Genomic DNA, 10978 nt, shown 5'->3' with positions numbered 1-10978 from the left:
TTAAGAGAGCCGACAAGGAATTCCATTAATAACTGGCCGTTTTGATTCTTTGGAACAACTCGATGAATTTAGTAGATCTTTTTAGGAGGACCCAATGACCATAGATCGAACCTATCCAATTTTTACAGTGCGATGGTTGGCTGTTCACGGACTAGCTGTACTACCGTTTCTTTTTGGGGTCAATATCAGCAATGCAGTTCATCCAACGATAAACCTAATTCGAATTAATTATAGAGCTATGACACAATCAAACCCGAACGAACAAAATGTTGAATTGAATCGTACCAGTCTCTACTGGGGGTTATTACTCATTTTTGTACTTGCTGTTTTATTTTCCAATTATTTCTTCAATTAAGAAAAAAAGAGTAGTAGAATACTAAATAATAGTAGGAATTCTCTTATCCCATTCGGAAGGATTGTATCTCATAATTATCTATGACTGTTTATGTCTTTAGCATGACCACTTGATGAAATGCGGAGGGAAGCGGGATAAATGGCCGATACTACTGGAAGGATTCCTCTTGGATAATAGGTACGGTAACTGGTATTCCTGTGATCGGTTTAATAGGTATTTTCTTTATGGTTCATATTCTGGATTGGGTTCGTCCCTGTAATATGGAATAATGGATAATGGGACGAACTAAGTTATAGGCATGAAAGTAAGAACTCAACGGGCCCGCCTCCTTTCTTTGTCTGATTCTGCGAGGAAGGGTCCTGTTGAATTCTTAATGATCATGATCATAATATTTTGGTCGTATAAATGACAACAAATGGATCACTTTTTCCGATGATTTTTTGAAAATGAACTCAATTTCAATTAATTGATTCATAGCATCTGCTTTCGATAGTATCTATCGATACTTTCAAGGTTAGAAGAAAAAAGGAATCACCAATTGGATGACACAATACAATATATATTTAATATTTCTTTTTTTCTGTCGACCAGATTCAAACCTTTTCTAGACTAGTCTAACCTTACTCGATTTATTTTAGTATTTCATCAAAGTTTGAAATTATTTTATAAGTTTATCGCCTTGATTCTATTTTATCAAAAAATCGGTAAGGATTCCTTCTTTTTTGGTTGTCCATTACTTAGTATATTATACTTATTTCGACTTATTTTATACTTATTATATTATCCTTATTACTTATTCTATTATAAGTAAATCGAAAAATAAAGGGTTCTGAAAAATCTGGAAAATCGAAACTAAGAATAGAAATCTTTGACGAACGGGTCCTGAATTAGATATTTCGACACAAGAAAAGGAATTTTACACACCTTTCTTGTGTCGAAGGCTAGAAAGACGAAGAATACCCTGTAATTATTTGTCCCCCATTTAATTTATCCTTCCTTTCTATTCTCCACTTACTTATCTTATGTTTAGTATCTACTCAAATTGAATTTAGAAAACAAAACCTATTCTGTAACATTTAAATCTGACACTGACAATAGGAATATAATTACACCCCCCAATTTAGTCCAATTTAGATTGAAAAAGAAAAAAGAGGTAAAGACAAATAGTCTTCTTCACAATATACATATTTTGTTTTGAATTTTGAATGCGGTAAAAGCAATTCCTAGAGAAAGAATAGAAACAAGCAAAAGACTTTTCATCCCTTTTTTCATTATACCTAACCTAATTGCCAGGAATAATTTGTTCTTTTTTACAAATTTGATGTTGATAAATCCACAGATCTAGAAATTCATTTCGACACTTGAACCTTCTCAAACTGTTTTTAAGAACCAAAAGATTTGTGCAAAACAATAGATGCCAAGAAGAACAAAAGACCTTGGACGCGTAGTGGTCTTGAAGTACTATTTCTGCATCCCCTGACCAAATCCACCCACATTAGGATTAATTGTTAATGGTTGATCGAGTTTGATAGATTCACCCTCTGAAACAAGAAGTTCTGGTCCTGGGGATAATATCAACCACTTGATGTCCATCCAAGGCATCCGTTATGGTTATTTCGTACCCCTTTTTCTTTTCGTATGATTTTGCTTACTATACCTGTTGCCGTAGCATTATAAACAGTATTGTTACTTTTGTTCCTGTCGGATAAATCTGGCCCTTCCCCTGTTTCCGCCTACGTATATGGATATTTTAAGAAATGAGCATCCTTATTACTAGCAGGGTCTGGGAAAGAATAGAAAGGTGATTTCACTATATTTTTACCAGGAACAGGACCTATCACAAGAATATTTTTCTTAGTGGGCGGTAGTTCTGAAAAGACAGATTGCCTATCTTTCTTTCATCTCGGCGAATACGATCAGGCGGGGCTAACTCAAACCCTCTGGTAAAATAAGAACAGCACCCACATTCAAAGCCCCTTCTTACCATTAGCAAGAACTTGTTTCAGTTGCATATCATAAGGAATTCTAACAACCGCTTCAAATACAGTATCAGGAAGTACCGCTTGTGGAACCTCAATATCCACGGGTTTATTCGCTAAATGGCAATTACACAATACGCCCAGTTGCTTCTCGTGGATTTTCATACCCTGCTGCGCAAAATGGATATGCATTTGAAATGGAAGCCCTGGTTATTATATAGATCATGAGCGATACGGAAATGGATCGAGTAATCTCTCCTTTATCCAAGAAAAAGTATTTCTAGTTTGCATGGTCCAATCATTGATCCCGAAAATTTCTACAATAAAATTAGGTAGGTCACTAGTATAGTTCCCTAGCCACGATTCTGCTATTTACTTTTACTGAAAACTGAAAAAAAAAAATGACTGAAACAGAGGAGAAATTGTATTCTCCTGATGGGTAGAAAGAGTAAAGTAAGTACGACTTTGCATGCTTTGCTTATCTCGAAAGTAAGAAAGATTCTAATTGAATCCGTGAATCATTTTCAGTCATTCATTGAATGATAAATAATTACAAGTGACGGAGATACACGATTTAAATAACGAAAGATCCAATATTTTAAAATTGTATCTAGAATGACTGGAAAAGTAGAAACAAGACCATATAATTTGATCATTATGAGCAAATCCAAAATCTTTGTATATAGAGCCAATCATTAGTTCCCAAATCGTGGGCGAATGAAATCCTATACATAAATCTGTTAATAAAAGAATAGAAAAAGCTTTTATTGTGTCGCTTAAATTATATAGGAATTCTTGAACCCAAGAGTTAAGAATAAGAAGTTCTTCATTCCCCAAAATAGAATAACCACTTAGAATAACGAAACAGATTAGATTGGTCGAGAAGTGCAAAATCGTATGGATATGATCCTCATTGTGCAGCTTGATCAATTGGATCGTTTCTTTTTGGATTCCTATACGAAGCTTTTGTAGATGTGTTTCCGGGTATTCTTTTATCATTTCGTCCAACAGGAAGAGTTCCTCTACTTCTATGAATTGTTCTAGAATACTCTTTTCTTGAATATCATTCAAAAAAGTTTCGGATTGCCTAGTATCCCACCAATTAGTAATCCAAGATTTCAGACTTTATTAAATGAGAGAGATCCACCAGGCAAAATACTATAGATGCAAGATATAGAAGGGGAGTGAATGCTTTCTTTTTGCCATTTTTCATCTGTGAGTTGTTAATGAACCCACCTCATTCGTTGACTTTATGTGATCTAATCTTTCTATCAAGCATGCCTTCATTATATTATAAAAGAAATGAATCTATTCTCTGTTTTTTTGATTCAGTGCTTAGCCCTTGAATCTAATTGAATCTAAAAGAATACAGAATATAGAATAAGAATCCACTTTGAATTCGAAATGAAATATATATATTATTGTTATATTGTTTTTGTTTCCATATATCTCAATTGATCAAATTCAGCAATTGCCCTCTTTGATAACTGCCCCGAAAGAACCGTCAAATAATAAAGATTGTTCTATTCAGATTTTGAGACGAAGGAGCGCCCTGTCTATATCAAGATCGCAATCAAATATGTCGAAAATTTTCGGGTTATCTAAACTATATAGTCTAGAGTCCAGCAATAATTGAAAAAAATTAGGAAAATATTATGCTGATCAAAATGAGTGACAAAAAGACAGAAAAGTTATCATTATGTTTATCATTATGTTATAAGAAAGAACTATTTGTTTAGTTCTTTAGTTCTTGAGCACAAAAGAAAGGATAAAGGGAGCGATTGAGAAAAGAAAAGTAGAGAAAATTTACAAGATATGATCTATCTGTATCTAACGTATCAACTCCAAATATTGCAAATAAAAAGGAAAGTCTTTATTTCGATTTGATATATGATGAATCCAGTATTTCGATTTCTTGCTTATTTTGTTACTGAATTAAGTTGAGCGGTTTTACATTTACAGACGCATAAAAACTATTTTTGTGACAAAAACTGTTTTTTATGTTATGACTCTTCCGTATACGTCCGCTTTGGTTTGAATGGGCATTCTGAAGAAACTTCAGTTTAGTTCTGCTAGAAAAAGAGGATTCTTGATTGAGCTTTTTCCTCCCGGCGAGAAAGCTTTTATTCTGCAATTCATTTCAAAAGACTTCAATCGGTACACGCAAAAATAGGCCAATTCAGCAGCTTTTTGTTCAATTTCGCGCGGAGTCAAATTCTCATCAGTACGAGTCAAGGAACGGCCCCTGGCCTCTGATTTCCATATAAAGGACACGACGAGCATAAATAACCTCTTTAACTTCTATTCTGAACTGAATATCTTTCATAAGGAATCGTAGAAAGATGCGACGATTTTTTCCAGGAAAACCCCAACGAAAAATACAGACTATTCCTCCTTTCTATCGAATCGATCATAACCACTGCCTACATTCCAAAAAAATTGTGCACCACAAATAGGAACTAATAAAGAGGCCTGCGATCCCATAGAAAGACATCACGATTCCTTGTGGAAAAAAACTATTTGCTGAGACGGAAATAAAGATATCAAATTCCTACCAAGATAACTAGAAGTTCCAACTAATAAAACCCTAATGAACCAAAAAAAAGGATAAAGGCCCAGCAAAAATTGCTTGTTTTTCGAGATCCCACTATAAATTCTATCCATATAGATTCTGATCGCCAACTCATACATACTAGATCCAGTTGCATTTTATTCGAATTGAGAGAATAACCAAAAAAATTCGACTTTACTTTTTTGTTTCCGAAGTAACTCATCAACTAGTACTATTTTGATATGAACTTTTAGAAGGAATTCATCAAATTGCTTCGATCTAAAATCATCCCCTTTATATGATCGCCTATACGGATCTACTAGATATATAGACTTTAATTTCATACATCCGTTCGGTACCGATCCACTTGCTATAATTCATTTAACCCTATACCATGTTTACGTATGCATAAGAGGGGCTTTTTCATTTATGTTCGGTTCGGGTAAGCGGATGTTATACAATATTCTACTAAATAGGTATCCATGACATCTAAGTCTTGAAAAAATAGATAAGATTTGGTCTTGGCCCCATCGAATCTAAAAATCTTAGTTTTTGAACATACAAAAAAAGAAGCCATTGCAATTGCCGGAAATACTAGGCCTACTAAAGGCACAAAAATAGAGGGAAAACTGCTGAAAGTTGTCATAAATGGGTATTTCAATTTAATATTTGTACCTGTTATTATATTGTTTAGTTAGAAATATATCTTATAACGATTATATTATAATTCGTATATTATACTAATTATATCTAAATACTAAGTATATCTAAGCGAATCTATATATCTAATAGATATCTAATAAGTGCAAGGAATGTAGAATTAAATAAAAGGACTTGCCCATCTTTTAAATCAAATAAAATAGATGTATATGATAAGATAATCCACTTTCTTTATTATCTTACTTTATTATTCTTACTTTTCTTATTATTCTATTGTTCTTGTCTCTAATTTGCATTTTTGAATTTAATAAAGAAAGAGTTTATTACAAATTGTCGAAAGATTCGATTCGTTAGAATCCGATCCAAGAACAGGGATTATTAGTAAAATAGAATTTTCGGGAGATATAGAAAGATGCAAAACTCTATATTTCTATTCTATTTTTCTATTTAAATTCTATATACATACGCAATAGAGGAGGATAAAATTCGTTTTATTTGTCTCTCCAAATTCGAATTTCATTTCAGAAGGAAAAATTCGCTTTTATCTTGTTGCTAGAGGTTTACTCATTAGTAATATCGGATAATGATAATAATAATTATCCACATAATTTGTTTTTCGACAATTCCTTTTGTTACAAAGTCAAAGCCCATTACGCGGGCTTTGACTTTGATTCTGATAAACCAACTAACTACCTTTCACTACAAATAAAAAATTTCACTTAAGACTCTACTTGATTGAATTTTGATTCAAAGGGAAAAAACCGTGGAGCTGAACTAACTCACTCAGAACACCTTTTAAAGGATTACGTGGTACGATTGGATCGAATAAACCCTTATGGAATAAATATTCAGCCGCCTGTGAACCTTCCGGTATTGTTTTATTCAATGTTTGCTCAATTACTCTTTTACCCGCAAATGCAATATAGGCATTGGGTTCAGCAATAATGATATCCCCCAACATACCAAAACTCGCAGTCACTCCACCAGTAGTAGGAGATGTAAGAATTGATACATAAAATAACTTTTTATTTGATTGATAATCATATAAAGCGGAAGATATTTTAGCCATTTGCATCAAGCTCAAATCCTTTCTTGTATGCGTGTTCTCCGGAAGCACACACTAGAATAAGAGGTAAAAATTATTGGTAGCATATTCGATCAAACGGTGATTTTCGCCTACTACAGATCCCATACCTCCCATAAACTGAAAATCCATAACCCTGATTGCTATAGGAATACCGTTTAGTTGACCCGTGCCTGTTTGAATAGCCTCAGTTAATCCTGTCTTTCTTTGATAAAAATCAATACGATCTTTATAAAGCTCTTCTTCAGACTGAAATTCAATGGGATCCAGAGAGATCATGTCTTCATCCATAGGACCCCAAGTGCCTGGATCAATCGAAAGTTCGATTCTATCTGAACTCCTCATTTTCAAATGATATCCACATTGTTCACAAATATTCATTTTGAATTAAGCGATTTTATAATTTACTCCATAACAATTTTCGTATTCGCATTGAACCCACAAACCTTGTATAGATCGAGATCATTAGAACTTTTTAGAGTTAAATCATTACCATTTTCACGAGTTATTATATCGAAATTTTGCCTTCACTACTATTTCCACCTTCGCCGCAAATGTAATTATAAATATAATTATCATTGGAATTGTCACTACCACTTAAAATGGAACTATCAATACAGATTTGAGAACGAAGATAAGAGTCAATACAACTATTAATGTGATTATTCCAACCACAGTTAGTATCATTATCATGTTAAAATGATAGTGGGCTCATCATTTTCGATCCATTATTCATATAACTAGAATTATGATAACTATAAAAAACTTCTAGTTCACTCAAAAAAGAATGATCATTGTTAAGCTCAAAAATGATTTTCACTATCAAAATATATGGAATAACGGTCCTGATTACTATCCCTAATTAAAAGGTGTCATCAGAAATGAAATCTGAATGTCTTTGACGTCAACTAAATGATCAACCTTACTGTAATAACTAGAGCTGTCACTACAATCATGAATGTTTTTATCCGTATCATTTCTAGTCGGGTCTTCGTTTAGTAGTATTTTCAACAGACCAGGCGGCTATCCATTGATTTACTTAGCCCACATCTGTATTCTAATTCTCCTTAGACAAGATCAAATTGAACCATGATTTTTCCATAGAGCTTTCTTGCCTCTATTTCCATGAAAGTACAGTAGATGAATAGTCATTCGATGAAAAATCAATTGAATATTTTATTTCCTATCAGAATACGCATACTAGATACAATCACTAGGGTTAACGAACAATGAGTGAATATTGAAAGAAACGATTCTCTTTGTGAGAACCTAGAGTAGCAGTTCATTATATATGATAGGATAGAGCTCTTTTCTTTTGAATTAGAAATATCAATTTTCAATTAGAAATAGTGATTTCATGTTGTGTAAAATCCACTGAAAAATTGAAAAAGAAATTTTTTTCCTATCAAGAACCTTTTCGTAAAATCTCGTCTACTAATACAATAAGTTTCTATTCCAACACGGAGCCAAAAGGACAACATACAGGATGGGTAGAAGAAGTTGTGATGCTTGGCCTGATCCATGATCCGAAACCGTGGTATATAGGATAGAAAAGAATACACCAATCCTAAGGATCCATACATAGGATTAATTATGGACCCAGGAGAAAATTTGAGTTGTGTTTAGTCTTTTATTTTGTATTTAAGATCTTGTATATCTAGATAAAAATATATCTATCAAAAATATAGATAATAGAATCGGCTCAACTTTTAGTAAAAGATTGGGCTGAGTTTAATTGCACCAACAAACCGACAGTAATTACTGGATTACAAAGTATCCATTGCTTCGAATTCAAATTTGATTTATGAAGCTGGTTTATCTCATTTTTCCACTTTATCTAATTTATCCACTGCGTCGAATTCAAATTTGATCGCCTTCCATACTTCACAAGCAGCAGCTAGTTCAGGACTCCATTTGCTAGCCTCGCGGATAATTTCATTACCCTCGCGGGCAAGGTCACGTCCTCATTACGAGCTTGTACACATGCTTCTAAAGCTACTCGATTAGCTACAGCACCCGGTGCATTTCAAGGGTGTCCTAAAGTTCCTCCACCGAATTGTAGTACGGAATCATCTCCAAAGATCTCGGTCAGCAGGCATATGCCAAACGTGAATACCCCCGAAGCTACGGGCAGAACACCGGCATAGAAACCCAATCTTGAGTGAAATAAATACCACGGCTTCGATCTTTTCAATAAAATCATCACGTAGTAAATCAACAAAGCCCAAAGTTATGTCCTTTCTCCTTCAAGTTTACCTACTACTGTACCAGCGTGAATATGATCTCCACCAGACATACGTAAAGCTTTAGCTAGTACAAAAGTGCATACCATGATTCTTCTGTCTATCAATAACTGCGTGCATTGCGCGATGGATGTGAAGAAGTAGACCATTATCTCGGCAATAATGAGCTGCTAGTATTTGCGGTGAACCCACCTGTTAAGTAGTCGCACATGATAGGAACTCCCATTCTCTAGCACACATGGCCCTTTTGATCATTTCTTCACATGTACCTGCAGTAGCATTCAAGTAATGCCCTTTGATTTCACCTGTTTCAGCCTGTGATTTAAAAATTGCTTCGGCACAAAATAAGAAACGGTCTCCAGCGCATAAATGGTTGGGAGTTCACATTCTCATCATCTTGGTAAATCAAGCCCGCCACGTAGACATTCATAAACTGCTCTACCGTAGTTCTTAGCGGATAACCCCAATTTAGGTTTAATAGTACATCCTAATAGGGGCGACCATACTTGTTCAATTTCTGATAAACTAATCAACTACCTTTTCACTACAAATAAAAAATCACTTAAGACTCTACTTGATTGAATTTTGATTCAAAGGAAAAAACCGTATGAACTAACTCACTCAGAACACCTTTTAAAGGATTACGTGGTACGATTGGATCGAATAAACCCTTATGGAATAAATATTCAGCCGCCTGTGAACCTTCCGGTATTGTTTTATTCAATGTTTGCTCAATTACTCTTTTACCCGCAAATGCAATATAGGCATTGGGTTCAGCAATAATGATATCCCCAACATACCAAAACTCCGCAGTCACTCCACCAGTAGTAGGAGATGTAAGAATTGATACATAAAATAACTTTTTATTTGATTGATAATCATATAAAGCGGAAGATATTTTGCCATTTGCATCAAGCTCAAACTTTCTTGCATGCGTGCTCTCCGGAAGCACACACTAGAATAAGAGGTAAAAATTATTGGTAGCATATTCGATCAAACGGGTGATTTTCTCGCCTACTACAGATCCCATACTCCCCATAAACTGAAAATCCATAACCCTGATTGCTATAGGAATACCGTTTAGTTGACCCGTGCCTGTTTGAATAGCCTCAGTTAATCCTGTCTTTCTTTGATAAAATCAATACGATCTTTATAAAGCTCTTCTTCAGACTGAAATTCAATGGGATCCAGAGAGATCATGTCTTCATCCATAGGACCCCAAGTGCCTGGATCAATCGAAAGTTCGATTCTATCTGAACCTCATTTTCAAATGATATCCACATTGTTCACAAATATTCATTTTGAATTAAGCGATTTCTTATAATTTACTCCATAACAATTTTCGCATTCGCATTGAACCCACAAATCCTTGTATAGATCGAGATCATTAGAACTTTCTTTTAGAGTTAAATCATTACCATTTTCACGAGTTATTATATCGAAATTCTTGCCTTCACTACTATTTCCACCTTCGCCGCAAATGTAATTATAAATATAATTATCATTGGAATTGTCACTACCACTTAAAATGGAACTATCAATACAGATTTGAGAACGAAGATAAGAGTCAATACAACTATTAATGTGATTATTCCAACCACAGTTAGTATCATTATCATACAAGTTAAAATGATAGTGGGGCTCATCATTTTTCGATCCATTATTCATATAACTAGAATTATGATAACTATAAAAAAAACTTTCTAGTTCACTCAAAAAAGAATGATCATTGTTAAGCTCAAAAATTTGATTTTCACTATCAAAATATATGGAATAACGGTCCTGATTACTATCCCTAATTAAAAAGGTGTCATCAGAAATGAAATTCCGAATGTCTTTGACGTCAACTAAATGATCAACCTTACTGTAATAACTAGAGCTGTCACTACAATCATGAATGTTTTTATCCGTATCATTTCTAGTCGGGTCTTCGTTTACAGTAGTATTTTCAACAGGACCAAGGCGGCTATCCATTGATTTACTTAGCCCACATCTGTATTCTAATTCTCCCTTAGACAAGATCAAATTGAACCATGATTTTTCCATAGAGCTTTCTTGCCTCTATTTCCATGAAAGTACAGTAGATGAATAGTCATTCGATGAAAA

General features: G+C 34.1%; 4 pseudogenes; all 4 read right to left on the bottom strand.

Annotated features, from left to right (window-relative positions):
* Positions 1-1704: 1704 nt before the first annotated feature.
* On the bottom strand, positions 1705-2853 carry LOC128288970 (cytochrome f-like; annotated as a pseudogene).
* A 3392-nt stretch (positions 2854-6245) lies between these two features.
* On the bottom strand, positions 6246-7841 carry LOC128288967 (acetyl-coenzyme A carboxylase carboxyl transferase subunit beta, chloroplastic-like; annotated as a pseudogene).
* Positions 7842-8373: 532 nt separating this feature from the next.
* Positions 8374-9395, bottom strand: LOC128288964 (ribulose bisphosphate carboxylase large chain-like; annotated as a pseudogene).
* Positions 9396-9442: 47 nt separating this feature from the next.
* On the bottom strand, positions 9443-10975 carry LOC128288968 (acetyl-coenzyme A carboxylase carboxyl transferase subunit beta, chloroplastic-like; annotated as a pseudogene).
* Positions 10976-10978: the final 3 nt, after the last annotated feature.

This window comes from Gossypium arboreum, unplaced genomic scaffold (assembly GCF_025698485.1).
Source record: "Gossypium arboreum isolate Shixiya-1 unplaced genomic scaffold, ASM2569848v2 Contig00363, whole genome shotgun sequence".
NCBI lineage: Eukaryota > Viridiplantae > Streptophyta > Magnoliopsida > Malvales > Malvaceae > Gossypium > Gossypium arboreum.
Note: the sequence above shows the minus strand (reverse complement) of the source record. Positions and strands in the feature narration are given on the sequence as shown.